Raw genomic sequence first — 15,339 nt, 5'->3', positions numbered from 1 at the left:
TGCAAAGTCTCAAATGACAAAAAGATAGCTGACATTCATTGAGCACTTACTATGTGCTAGGCACCAAGTTCAACCCTTTATGTGGATTACCTCATTTAACTGTCATAACAACCTATGCATGAGGTGGGGCTAGTTGCTATCCCCATTTTACAGATGAGGGAACCAAGGCTTAGAGAGGCAAGGTGACTTTCCCAAGGTGGCCCAGCTAGGAACCAGTAGGATCAGGATTCCAACCAGGCTGTCTAGTTGTAAAACCCTGCTCTTAAACCATAGGGTCCTTCTCTCTGATAAGGCCAAAGGTACAAGTGCTGTGTGGGTAGAGCAGGGCCCTCCAAGGATGGTCTCTTGGGGGTGCTGCCAGGGGCTTCGTCTGGGCTCCCTGCCCACTATCAGCGTGTGTGTTGTGTGGTTATTCAATTCCTGTCTGACTCCCTCTGCCCGTGCCCCAGGGACTGAGAACTCCTTGAGTGGGAGCCCATGTCTGCTCCATTCACTGCCTCACCTGTACTACCTACACAGTGCTCGGCAAATAGTAGGTGCTCAATAAATTCTTCTCTTGAATGAATAAAAAAGCTAATGAGTGAAAAACCTCCGTCTGACCATCCTCATCCTCTTCTTGGTTCCCTTTGGCCTGAGCCCAGGTTGACTCGTCAACCCTCAAGATTTCCCTTTGCTTTTGGGGATAACTGAGCCCCTACCCTGACTGTCAAAGACCTAGACTTTCTCCCACTAAGGTGTCATTCCTTCAGTGTCGGATATGTTCCTGAACATGATAACCCCTGCCCTGACAGGTCATACCTTAAGCAGATCACTGAAACCTCCAGAAGGGACTGGCTGACCGCTAGGCTCCCTGCAGGATCCGGGGACTTGGGACATGGGTGGGGGCTGGAGTGGTTGAAAGGCCCCTACACAAGAGCCTCACATTCAAATAATGAGGTGGTCCAGTGTTTGGACCTGGATCGCCCTGAGCCAAGTTTTAACCCCTGCTCTGCCTCTGCAAGCTGTGTGACCTTGCAAGTTACTTTGCCTCTCTGTGCCTCTATTATACCTCTGTAAGCTGGGGCCAATTAGCACCTGATAAATAGAGCTAGAAGTCGCTGGGTGGCTGCTAATGGAAAGGCTGGAGGTTTGAGTCCATCTAGAGGCACTTTAGAAGAAAGGACCACTTCCAAAAATTTAGCCATTGAAAACCCTATGGAGCACAGTTGTACTCTGACACGCATGGGGTTGCCACGATTTGTAATTGATATGATGGCAACTGGTTTTTAAATAGAGCTGTCATGAGGCCTGAGGCACAGACACAGCCCTTGATAAATGAGGGCTCTGTCTGAGCAGCCTTTGGGATATCAGCAGGATCCTTTCCCCACCCACATTTGACAATTGGGGAAACTGAGGCACAGGACACAGAAGGGTCTCCCCTGGGTCTTTAGGCTCTTGCATGTCAGATCAAGCTTGGCTTCCTCACCCCACAGCGACCCCTCCTGCCTTCCTCTCTTCCCTACCAGCTGAGCCCAGAACCATCCCTAGCAGATGCTGAAGCTGCAAAGTTGGCATTTCTGGGCTCCCAGCACTCCTGGCCTCAAGGAATCAACCCCTCTCAGCACCCCGCTCTGCCTCATACTTCCTGCTTCTGCTCATATTCCAGCTGGGACCAATCCACTTCAGGAGAAAACTAGGAGGTGGCCCAGCTGTGTGGAGGCAGGGGGCTGTCAATATTGACCTGTGCCTGACCCCAGCCTTAGTGGGTAGACAGAGTCCTAAGGAGTTGGAGCATCCACATGCCCCACACATTCACCTTCCTGACCATACCAGCTGCAGAGGGGCAGGGGAGCACAGGGGTTAAAAGTAGGGATAGACCCATTCTGATTGGGCCACAAAAGATGGTCCCATATAGAATGGGAGAAAAATATGGAACAGAGCTCAAATTCTTATGAAGTCCAGACTTATTGGACTGGCTGAGACTGGAGGACTCCCTGAGACTATTGTCCTGAGAGACTCTTTAAGCTTTTAAAACTATTCTATGAGGTCATCTTTTAGCTAAATAACAAATTGGCTCATAAAACAAACAACATCATTCCTGAGTACTGTGCTCCTTTAAAAAAAAATCGTCTATATGAGACCAAATTGTCAACGTTTACTCAAAAGCAAAGACAAGAAGGGAAGGAGGCAGGAAAACTAGATTACTGGAAACGGAATAACCAGAACGGAAATAATGAGAAAGTTGATACACTGGAAGATGTAACCAATGTCACTGAACAAATTGTGTAGAAATTGTTAAATGAGAACCTAATACATGTGTAAACTTCCACTGAAAACACAATAAAATATTTTAATAATAATTTTTAAAAGTAGGGGTGGCCTGGGTTCAAATCCTGCCTTGGTCACTTACTGACAAATTATCTACTCTGAGCAAGTTTCTCCATCCTCTTTGTACCTCAGTTTCCTTACCCCCTGTTAAAGGGGGCTGTTGATATCAGTGGTACCCACCTCACAGGGCAGATGAGAGATGGACGTTTAGCGCGCCCGTTGGTGCATAGTCAGGGCTCAGTACTATCAGCTGTCGTTAACTCTGAGCCCATCCTCTTCGCGTTGACCCCTTGGGCCTTGGAGCCCCCAGGAACCTCTCCTGTCTGACTCCTGTGCTGCAACAGCACGTTAGTTCTTTGGAGCTCTGTCTAGACTGTGATCTCTTTAAAGGCGGCACCAAGGAGGCCCGGCGCACAGTAGGTCTCGTTAAAAGGTCTGCTTGACTGTGATACCATACAATCTTACAGAACCCTCACAGCCACTTTGGTGGGTAGACAGTAGGATTAGCCCATTTTATAGAGGGAGCACTGGGTACAGAGAGGTTAAGAAATTGCCCAAGAGCTTACAGCCAGTAAGTTCCCAGATCTTTACTGAGCAGCTTCTATGTGCCAGGCACGGTGCAAAGGCTGGGGACATGGCTGTGGAGACAACTGTCTTAGTCATCTATTGCTGCTATAACAGAAATACCACAAGTGGATGGCTTTAATGAAGAGAAATTTATTGTCTTACAGTCTAGTAGGTTACAAGTCCAAAATCAAGGCGTCAGTTCCAGGGGGAAGGCTTTCTCTTTCTGTCAGCTCTGGAACAAGGTCCTTGTCCTCAATCTTCCCCTGGTCGAGTAGCTCTGCTCCTAGTGCCGCTTTCTTGGTGGTATGAGGTCCCCCTGTCTCTCTGCTCACTTCTATCTTTTATATCTCAAGAGATTGCTCCAAGACACAATCCAATCCTGTAGGTTGAGTCCTGCCTCACTAACACAGCTGCTGCGCATCCTCACTTATTAACATCATAGAGGCAGGATTTACAACATATAGGAAAATCACATAATACCAGGAATCATGGCCCAGCCCAACTGATAAATTTTGGGGGGGACATAATTCAATCCATGACAAGAAAAGGCAAAGGTGTGTCCTCGCATAGCCAACAGGTAATAGGTATATATTCCAACTCCCCCATTATGATAAGCACTAGGAAGATAAGTGATGTGGAACAAACATACAGAGGGGTTAGGGGCTGTTTTAGATGGGGTATCAAGAAAGACATCTCTGAGGCGGTGACTTTTATGTAGAGTCCAGAATGCAGCGAGTGCTGGGTCAAGACGCGGGAATCCAGGTTAGCACTGCGGTGGCAGGTTCAATCTGGAAGCCGGGAGATCCTACAGCTGGTAGCCCTAGAGCTTAGTTGCCTTGGTCAGCTTCAGAGTGAATGAATGATTCTCCCTACCCTAGCTCCGTGCCCATCTGTCTGTCATACTATGGTGGCTTGTGTGTTGCTGTGTTGCTGGAAGCTGTACTACCAGTATTTCACATACCAGCAGGGTCACCCATGGTGCATGGGTTTCTGCAGAACTTCCAGACTAAGACAGACTAGGAAGAAAGGCCTGGAGATCTACTTCCAAAAATTAGCCAATGCAAATCCTTTGGATCACAACAGAGTATTGTCCAATAGAATGCTGGAAGTGTTGGAAGGCACTGAAAATACACAACGTTTGTGACAGTGGACTTGAGTATACCAGTGATTGTGAAGATGCTGCAGGGCCAAGCAATGCGCTATTCTGTTATACACGGGGTTGCCCTGAGTTGAAACCAACTCACTGGCAACTAACAACAACAACCGCAGCTGGTCCACCTCCACGGGGCAGTTAAAAGAACAGGGCAAATGACCTGAATTCCCTGAGCTTCACTTTTCTCATCTGTAAGATGAGAATTGAGAGGCACAGCACGCAGTCAGGAGAGCTGAGATGATTAACAATCCTTGTAAAGCATCAAGCACAGCCGGGCTTCCAGAACCTCAATACATGGTGGCCGGAGTGGACAGTGTCTTTCCTTCGGGCTGCTGAGCACCTTCAAACGCCTTTGCCTTCTGAGTTCCTACCTCCCAGTAGTGGAGTCAATACTGGCCTTCCCAGCCTCCTCTGCAGCAGGGGGCAGTCATGGGGCCCAGGTTAGCCCCTATTCTGGCTAGAGTGCAGTGGCTGCTACGTTGAGTGTCAAGAGGCAGCAGGGACAAAGGTCCTAGCGTCAGCATCCTGTGTCAGTCTCAGCAGTAGGAGTGCTGGAGTTGGGGCCTCATGGTGTTAGCAGCAAAGTCTTCCCCAGGCTGGATGGGGCTTCAGCCTGATTTGGGGCATTTGTTTTTCTGAATATGAGTCCTCCAAGCCTGGTTTCAGACCCTTTTGGAGATTCTTTGGGCACTTTTGCTGCCACGGATACTTGAAGCTCCAGTAGAAATATTTTCCTTAGGTGGAGCTGGAGCTCTGTCCCCAGACTCCATTCCTCTGGCCCAGGATGGCCCATCAGGAATATGCAGACACCCAGGAGCCTGGGATTGTTCACACTTGTGTTCCCATCTCCTAGCGTCGCACAGCTCAGAGGAAAGTCTCCATGCATGTTCGCTTTATGAACAATGAAGTGACAGAGGATACGTTGTCCACACATCTGCCCGTCGGGGTTGCTTTTCTGAACCATGTTCCATATTTGTCAATGTTTTTCTGAAACTGCAGAGCCTAGGACTGAACACAGAACTCCCAGAAATAAGTGAACAGAGCTGAGCAGAAGGGGACAGTCACCTCCCTCATTCTAGACATTAGGCTTATAAAGACACAGCCTGACATTTCATAAGCTTTTTTGGTGACTCTTTCTCCTAATGACATACATCAGGCTATCAATTGTGTTTTGTTTTTATGCCCCACCCCAACCACATATTGTTGCAGAGCTTCATTATACCATCCCTTCTCCTTAATCTCATTGTCTCGATGACTGACTCCCACCAGGACTGGCAAATCGATTACAGCTCAAGAGCCCACTCTGACTGGTTGATAGCAGTTGTCTGGAACATGATGTTGAGATAGATTCTGGAACTGAGTTTGGGCTTAGTGGCAAAGACTGCTGTAATTGATTGATGATGTCTGCCAAGATGCAAGAAGGAGAGTGGTAGTATGTGATGTACTTGCCATTCTCTAAGGGGCTCCTGACCTGGGGTCAATAGAAAGAATTCAAGAGAGCCATCATTAACTTGGGTAGGAAAAATATTGTATCTTCATTTCACTAACTGCTATTTGAATGCAGGAAACAAACCACAGTCGTGTTAGCAGGATTTGTGAGTTTGTCACCAATAGAAATTACAAGTGTTTTCTTATCACAATAGATTTTTTCAGGTATCTTAAATATTATAATTTTGAAGTTATAACAGTAAATAAATACAAATATATTTGCTAAACTTGTTATATAGTATATATTTTACATATATATATATATTTATGTTCTTGTTGTTAGGTGTAGTTGAGCCAGTTCAGACTCATAGCTACCCTATGTACAACAGAACAAAACACTGCTTGGTCATGCGCCATCCTCACAACCGTTGCCGTGTTTGAGGCCATTGTTGGAGCCATTATATCAGTTCATCTCGTTGAGCATCTTCCTCTTTTTTGCAGACCCTCTACTTTACTAAGCATGATGTCCTTCTCCAGGGGCTGGTCCATCCTGATAACATGTCCAAAGTAAGTGAGACAGAGTCTTGCCATCCTCACTTCCAAGGAGCATTCTGGATGTACTTCTTCCAAGACAGATTTGTTCATTCTTCTTCAGTCTTCCTTATTCATTGTCCAGCTTTTCATGCATATGAGGTGATTGAAAATACCATAGCTTGGGTCAGGCTCACCTTAGTCTTCAAAGTGACATCTTTGCTTTTTAACGTTTTTAAGAAGTCTCTTGCTGCAGATTTGCCCAACGCAATACGTCATTTGATTTCCTGACTGCTGGATCCAGGGGCATTGATTGGGGATACAAGTGAAATGAAATCCTGGACAACTTCAGTCTTTTCTGTTTATCATGATGTTGCTTGTTAGTCCACTTGTGAGATATCTGTTTTCTTTATGTTGAGGTGTAATTCATACTGAAGGTTGTGGTCTTCGATCTTCATCAGTAAGTGCTTCAAGTCCTTTTCACTTTCAGCAGGCAAGATTGTGTCATCTGCGTATTTCAGGTTGTTAATGGGTCTTCCTCCAATCCTGATGCTGCGTTTTTCTTCATATAGTCCAGCTTCTGGATTATTTGTTCAGCATACAGATTGAATAACTATGATGAAAGGATACGGCCCTAATGCACATCTTTCCTGATTTTAAACCACGCAGTATCCCCCTTGTCCTATTCGAATGACTGCCTCTTGGTCTATGTACAGGTTCCTTATGAGCACAATTAAGTGTTCTGGACTTCCCATTCTTCGCAATGTTATCCATAATTTGTTAAGATCCATACAGTCAAATGCCTTTGGATAATCAGTAAAACACAGGTAAGCATCTTTCTGCTAGTCTCCGCTTTCAGCCAAGATCCATCTCACATCAACAATGATGTTCCTTGTTCCGTGTCCTCTTCTGAATCTGGCTTGAATGTCTGGAAGTTTCTGTGGATGTACTGCTGCAACCATTTTTGAATTATTTGCAGCAAAATTTTACTTGCATGTGATATTAATGATATTGCTTGAAAATTTCTGCATTCTGTTGGATCACCCTCTTTGGAATGGGCATAAATACAGATCTCTTCCAGTCCGTTGGTCAGGTAGCTGTCTTCCAAATTTCTTGGCCTAGAGGAGTGAGCACTTCCAGCATTGCATCTGTTTGTCGAAACATTTCAATTCACATTCCATCAATCCCTGGAGCCCTGGTTTTGGCCAATGCCTTCAATGTAGCTTGAACTTCTTCCTTCAATACCATCAGTTCTTGACCATATGCTACCTCCTGAAACGGTTGAACATCAACCAATTTTTTTTTTTAATACAGTGACTCTGTGTATTTCTTGTATCTTCTTTTGATATTTCCTGCATCATTCAATATTTTGCCCATAGAATCCTTGAATATTGCAACTCAAGGCTTGAATTTTTTTCTTTAGTTCTTTCAGTTTGAGAAATGCCGAGCATGTTTTTCCCTTTTGGTATTCTAACTCTAGGTCTTTGCACATTTCATATAATATTGTGATGGTTAAGATTGTGTGTCAACTTGGCTGGGCCACGGTTCTTAGTGTTTTGTCAGTTGTATAATGTTGTGATCACTTCCCTGTTGAACTTTTATATGTGATCACCCCCATGATGAAACCTGCTGAGTGGTACCAGCAGGGGTGGGGCCTGCGGCAGCTCACTACCCCCTCAGCCTTCATCTCTCTGCCCTCTGCCACCTACTTCCTGCCTGCCCACCTTGCCAAGGCTTTTAACTTGTTCTGGATCCAGCAGCTGTCTCTTGTCACCTGACCTCCTGTTCTTGGGACTTGAGCTAGCAGTTTACCTGCCGTCTTGCCTGCTGATCTTGGGACTCATCGATCTTCGCAGCCTGCAAGCAAGAGTCCTGCTCCCCAACATGCTGATCTTGGGTTTGCCAGCCTCTGCAGCTACGTGAATCAGGAGAAGCCTTGCGGTCTTACCTGCTGATCTTGGGATTCTTCGACCTTCACAGCCTGTGAGCTGGTACCCTGCTCTCCGACCTGCCAATCTTGGGTCCGCCAGTTTCTGCGGCTACATGAATTGGGAGAGGCCTTTATCCTGATCCACAGACTTGGGACCTCATACCACCAGGAAAGAAGCACTGTGAGCAGAGCACATCCTTTGGACCTGGGGTTCCTGTGCAGAAATCTCCTAGTCCAGGGAAAGATTGATGAGAAAGACCTCCGACAGCCAACGGAGAGAGAAAGCCTTCCCCTGGAGCTGATGCCCTGAATTGGGACTTCTAGCCTGCTAGACTGTGAGAAAATAAATTTCTCTTTGTTAAAGCCATCCACTTGTATTCCTGTTATAGCAGCACTAGATGACTAAGACGAATACTGAACTTTGTCTTCTCAAGCTGCACTTTGAAATCTCCTGTTTAGCTCTTTTACTTCATCACTTCTTCCATTCACTTTAGCTATGCTACATTCAACAGTAAGTTTCAGAGTCTCTTCTGACATCTGTTTTGGTCTTTTCTTTCTTTCCTGTCTTTCTAATGACCTCTTGCTTTCTTCGTATATGATGTTCTTGATGTCATTTCACGACTTGTTCGGTCTTCAGTCATTAGTGTTCAATGCATCAGCTCTTTTCCTGAGATGGTCTCTAAATTCAGGTGGAATATACTCAAGGTAGAAACCCTGGTGGCGTAGTGGTTAAGAGCTATGGCTGCTAACCAAAACGTCCGCAGTTTGAATCCACCAGCGGCTCCTTGGAAACTATGCGGCAGTTCTACTTTGTCCTATAGGATCGCTATGAGACAGCAACAAGTTTTTTTGGGGTTTATACTCAAGGTCGTATTTTGGCTCTCGAGGACTTGTTTTAATTTTCTTCAGCTTCAGTTCGAACTTGCGTATGAGCGATTGATGGTCTGTTCTGCAGTCGGCCCCTGGCCTTGTTCTGACTGATGATATTGAGCTTCTTTATTGTCTCTTTCCACAGATGTAGCTGATTTGATTCGTGTGTATTTCATCAGCAAGCTCCACATGTACAGTTGCTACTTAAGTGGTTGAAAAAAGGTATTTGCAATGAATAAGTCATTTGTCTTATAAAATTCTATCATGCAATTTCTGGCATCATTTCTATCACCAAGGCCATATTTTCCCACTACCGATCCTTCTTCTTTGTTTCCAACTTTTGCATTCCAATCGCTAGTAATTATCAGTGCATCCTGATTGCATGTTTGATCAATTTCAGACTGCAGAAGTTGGTAAAAACTTCAATTTGTTCATCTTTGGCCTTAGTGGTTGGTATGTAAATTTGAATAACAGTTGTGTTAACCAGTCATCTTTTGTGTGTGTGTGGATATTATCCTATCACTGACTGCATTGTACTTCAGCATAGATCTTGAAAAGTTCTTTTTGACAGTGAATGGGATGCCATTTCTCTTCAATTTGCCATTCCTGGCATAGTAGACCATAAGATTGTCCAATTCAAAATGGCCAATACATTGATCTTTATGCATTCCATTTCATTTTTGACCACTTCCAATTTTCCTAGATTCATACTTGATACATTCCACATTCCAATTATTAATGGATATTTGTAGCTGTTTCTCCTCATTTTGAGTCATGCCACATCAGCAAATGAAGGCCACAAAAGGTTCACTCCATCTACATCATTAAGGTTGACTCTACTTTGAGGAGGCAGATTTTCCTCAGTCATATTTTGAGTGCCTTAACATGTATTACTTTAGTGCAAATTTGTTTTCAATATTTTGATAACTGTTTTAATATAATTGATTTGCTATGTGGTATTATATATCTTATTTTACCTTATTAATTTAGAAACATTCTTCTGAGAAGGAATCCATAGGTTTCACCATATATCAAAGGATTTTATGAACCGCTCCCCCAAAAGATTAAGAACTGTGGCCTGTCGGGTCTTAGGAGCACCTTTCCAGCCACCTTTCCAAGTTTCTCCCCTTATCCTCTAAAGAGACAAGCAAACAGACAATGACAACATAAAGACTTGATGCTTTGATGGGGGAAAGTACAGGAGGCCCCTATCCCAGCCTGATGGGATTAGGGAACCCCAGAGGAGGTGACCTCTCACATGAGTAGGAACAAACCAGGCCCCTTAGTGCTAGGAAGTATCCAGGAAGCAGGAACCGCATGTGCAAAGGGGCTAGGGAAGAAAGAGGACTTGGGAGACTTGCAAAGCATTTGACACTGGGGGTGGAGGTGACGGGGGATGGTTGGAGAGGTCACACAGGCCCCTGGAAGCCATGCTTGGCTATGGTGAGGAAGGGGTGTGGGCAGCCCTCCCCCTAGGAGCCCCTGCTGCCCATCTGTCTCAGTGGCACTGAGCTGTGACTTCAGTGGTCTGGGGAAGTTCAAGGTCACCGTCTGGGTAGGGGAGTGGAGACCATCTTACTGGAGCTGGCAAAGGCCAATTGAGAAGCTAGGCCAATGCTTGCCCGTCATCACAGCCACCAACCAGGAAGGTCCTTCTGCTCAGAAGGGCTGAGTGGGCCTGTTCCTTTATTTATGGGCTGTGTGAGCAATTTGCTCCTTGCCGGCCGGCTGGCGGGGTGTGCGATGCGGGGATTACTCACGCCCCAGTTGTGGTCCAGCCTCTGCAGGCTGCGGGGTAATGAGTGAGGTAATTAAGTGTAAAAGACAGGAGCGGGCAGGGGAGGGCCGAGGGGGGTGAGCAGTCACTGGTTCTTTTCAGGAGCAGGGGAGTGAGATAATGTAGGATAATAGCCCCGCCAGGCCCTGCCCAGCAGCCCAGCCTGTGCCGAGAGGTGCCCCCCAAACAGCCCAAACAATTCAGCCTTTTCAGGGAAAATGGGGGGGCTCGGGCAGGGCCCAGCTCCTGGGGCCAGCTGTATGGAAATGACAGCTACTCTCCTTTGGCCTGTGTTGGCTGTGGGTGGGGAGCAGGCGCCTTTGGCTGGGGGCAAAGCCGGGGAGAGGTAGATGGGACCAGGAAAGCTGGGGAGGTGAGATTAGGGCTCCATGTGGGGCTAGAAGGCCGAGTTGTGTGTGGGAGAGTAGAGATGCATTGAAAGAAGGAGGCGAGGTGGTTAGTGAAGGTGGCTCCAGAGTCTGAATCCCATGGGTGGGAATTGTAGATTGGCCGTTGGCTGGCTGCCTAGTTGTGGTCCTTCCCTGGGCCTCAGTACTCTAATCTGTAAAACGGGGCTGTCCAAACAGGGTGGTTGGAGAAATAACAAGATGATGCAGAGCACCTGACACACAGTGAGTGCTTCATAAATGCTCAAGTCTAGAGTCAGAGAGCCTTGTTCATTCATTCATTCATGCGTTCATGTATTTGAGGAATAAAAATGTATTCAGTGGCTACCATGTTCCCTTGGTTCTTGATGCTGGAAAAATAGTGAATAGAATAGAGTTCCTTTCCTCTTGGAGTTGATGTTCTAATAGGGAACACAAACTATTAATTGTTAAACAGATAAATATGTAAGATCACACCCGCAACTCTACTTCTGAAAATTTATTCCATGGATGTGTTTGCATATGTGTGAGGTGAATACATTCAAGGTTATTTATTGTAGTCTCGTTTGTCCTGGACAAATATTAGGAACGATCTAAATGCCCATCATACATGAACTGATTAAATAATTATGGGATATCCCAGATGGAATACTATACAGTCATTAAAAAGAGAAAACCACTTTTTATATGTACTGATATGGAAAGGTCTCCAAGATGTATTGACAAATAAGAAAAGAAGGCAAGGAACAGTTTGTGTAAAAGAGGGAGAAATAACTGTTTATATTAAACCTATTGCCATAGAGTCAATTCTGACTCACAGCAACAGACTAGAACTGCACCATAGGGTTTCCAGGGAGCAACTGGGTAGATTTGAACTGCTGACCTTTTGGTTAGCAGCCTTAGCTCTTAACCACTGTGCCAGCAGGGCTCTGGCGAGTATTGATATTAACTTGTGTATATAAAATCTAATAATAGTTGTTACCTGTAGAAAGGAGTGGGGTTGGAATAAGAGGGCTAATAAAGAATTTTTTCACTGTGTATTTTCCTATAGTTTTTATTTTTTTACCAAGTGAATGTATTACTAGTTCAAAACATCAAATAAAATAATTCAGCTTCCTCTTCCCTCCTTCCCTTCCCTGATACCTTCTGGATGTGGCTGGCAGGGTTTGGGGCCAAGGAAGGAAGGCAGCTGAGTGAGGCAGTGGCCCAGTGGGGTGAGGAATTGAGTACATAAGTCCATACATTGAGGATAACGAGAGCCATAGTCCTCACTGTCAGAGAGGGAAGTTACAAACATGGAAATGGGAAAGGCTGGAGTGAAACTTGTGGTGTTGGATTGGAATTGTAGAAATCAGTATTAATTCATGTTTTTTGACATATATAGATAGATAAGCATAGATGCAAATGTGTGTACATATGCACATGTGTGTGCATGTGTGTGTATATACATATATGTATATCCCACCTGTGATCACAAAGAGCCTTAGAGTTGTAATACCTGTGTAGCAATGAGCATACCTGGCACCCAAATCTTGGTTTCTAAATACCATCCTCCACTGAAAGGAACCAGGGCTCCTTGGGAAAATCACCGGGTTAGAGGGATGGGGCAGGGACAGTACACAGTGAGTCTGGGACACCTAGTTGCACCATAAAGTAAGGATGTACTCAAAGAATCTAACACGAACATGTCAAAAGACCACAGGAGCCAACTTGAAGGGACTCCCACTGGCTAAATCTGGTAATTCGAGAATCAAAGTAAATAATGATAGTAATGATTATATCCCATTGACTAAAAATAGGATTTGATGAATCCACACTGACATACATACATACACGAAACATACTACATAGATATGGAGGAGATAGTTCTTACAGCAGAATGCCCAGTCATAAATGTAGAAGGAAGGATGTAAATATTACAGTAATAATTGATTGAGGCAAGAGTCATTACCAGATGCTATAACTAAAATCATCCTGTGAAAGTTTGTTGGGGACAGGATGTTTACATAGTGTTAAAATATCTTCCTGGTAAAATGGTACAGCCACAGTGGAAAACAGTTTAGGGCTTCCTCACAAGGTTAACATAGAACTACCATAAACCAAAACCCAAACAAACAAACAAAAAAACCCCCAAACTGTTGCTGACTCATAACAACCCTATAGTACAGAGTAGAACTGCTCCATCAAGTTGCCAAGGCTATAATCTTTACAGAAGCAGACTGTCGTGTTTTTCTAACTTGGAGCGGCTGGTGGGTTCGTACCACTGACCTTTAGGTTAGCAGCGAGGTGCTTAACCACAGTGCCACCAAAGCTCAGAACGACCACTTGACCCAGCAATCCCAATCCTAGGTATATACCCAAAAGAAGTGAAAGCAGGAACTCAAACAGAAACCTGTACAGCAATGTTCATTGCAGCATTTTTCACAGTAGCCAAAAGGCGGAAACAATCAAAATGTCCATCAACAGATGAATGGATAACAAAGTGCGGAATATACATACAATAGAGTATTACTCATAGAGAAATGAAGTCCTGATGCATGCCACAACATGCATGAACCTTGAAAACCTTGTGCTGAGCAACTTAAGTGAGTTGCGGAAGGACAAATACTGTATAATTTTATTTATGTGAAATAAACAAATATATAGAAACTGAAGATTATTAGTGATTAGCAGGGGTGGGAGGGGAAAGGGAGGTTTTGCTTAGCGGGTACTGAGTTTACATTAATGGTGGTGGAATAATTTGGAAACGAATATTGAGAGTGGTTGCACAACTTGAAGAATGTAATCAATGTCACTGAATTATACACACAGAAATTGTTGGGGGGAAAAATCTTCCCACAAGATACTTATTAATTACAAAGGGAAAGAGAATGACTCATAGTGGAGAAAGATGGCAGACACTCACTTAATCAAGTCTTCAGAGGTAACATCACCAGTAAGGAGACAAACTGACATGTGCCTCCTCATAGGAGGCACTGAGAAGGACACAGCAGCACTTCTGTGATGTTCCTGCCAAAGATGCAAAACCTAAATCCAATCATGAGGGAGCATCAGATAAACCCACACTGAGGAGCAATCTACAAAATAACTGGCCTGTAATCTCCGTAAGTGTCAAGGCAATGAAAGACAAGGAAAAACTGAGGAATGGTTCCAGATTAAAGAATACCAAAGGGACAAGACAACTAAATACAACAAGTATTTCTGGATGGATCTTTGTGCTTATTATAAAGGACATCACTATTGGAACTGGCAATATTTGAATGGGGTCCAAAGATTAGGTGGTAGTAATGTATCAACGTCAGTTTGCTATTTTTGATGATTATGTAGAGAATGTCTTTGTAGCAAATACACACTATTCAATGGGGGCAGGGGAAGGTAATGGGGAATCAGGGTGGGAACTTACTCTCAAATGGTTCAGAAAAAAATCTCCCTATAAACAAATAGAGCGATGACGCAAATGTGTTTAAATGTCAGCATTTGGGGATTCTGGGTGAAGGATGTATGGGAACTCTTTGTACAATGTTTGCAACTTTTCTGTGAGTTTAAAATTATTTCAAAATAAAAACGTTATTTGGATGAAAATGGAACCATCTAATGTCAGGTAGTGATAAGTGATATATAGAAAATAAAGTAGGCAGGGGAATAGAAATGAGGGGGCAGTGCTATTCTAGATGGTGTGGCTACAGAAGGCCTCTCTGGGGAGGGGCTTGTGAGCAAAGAAAGACCTGGGTAAGGGGACGGAGTGAGCCCCGTGGATATCTGTGGGGACAGCATTCCAGGCTGAGAGACCCAGCCAAGAAAAGACCCAGAGGTGGCGCCAGCTTGGTGTGTGTATTAGTTTCTATTGCTGTGTAACAAATTACCACAAACAATGGCTTAAAACAACACGCATTTAGCTCACAGATCTGTAGGTCATAAGTCTGGCACAGCATGGCTCTGTTCTCTGCTCAGGGTATCACCAGGCTGAAATCAAGGCTCAGTTTTCATCTGGAAATTCTGAGGAAAAATCCACTTCCAAGCTCATTTTTCTTGTTGGCACAATTCAGTTCTTTGTGGTTGTAGGACTGAGGTTCTCGTTTCCTACCTGGCTGTCAGCTAGAGTCTGCGCTCAGCTCTTAGAGGCTGCCCACATTCCTTCACACATGACCCCTCCATCTTCATGCCAGCAATGGAGTGCTGGATCCTTCTTGTGTTTCAACTCTTTGACTTCCTCTTCTGTGGCCAGCCAGAGAAAACTCTCTGCTTTTAAAGGATTCATGTGATCAGGTCAGGAATACTCAGATAATTTTCCCGTCTAAGGCCACCTGTGTCATAGAACATAACCTAATCATGGAAGTAAACACCATCATCTTCACATTCTGGGGGATTAGACTGGTGTGGGGGGGCAGGA

The sequence above is a fragment of the Loxodonta africana genome, chromosome 24, assembly GCF_030014295.1.
Source record: "Loxodonta africana isolate mLoxAfr1 chromosome 24, mLoxAfr1.hap2, whole genome shotgun sequence".
NCBI classification, from domain to species: domain Eukaryota; kingdom Metazoa; phylum Chordata; class Mammalia; order Proboscidea; family Elephantidae; genus Loxodonta; species Loxodonta africana.
This window is presented reverse-complemented; position numbering follows the sequence as displayed.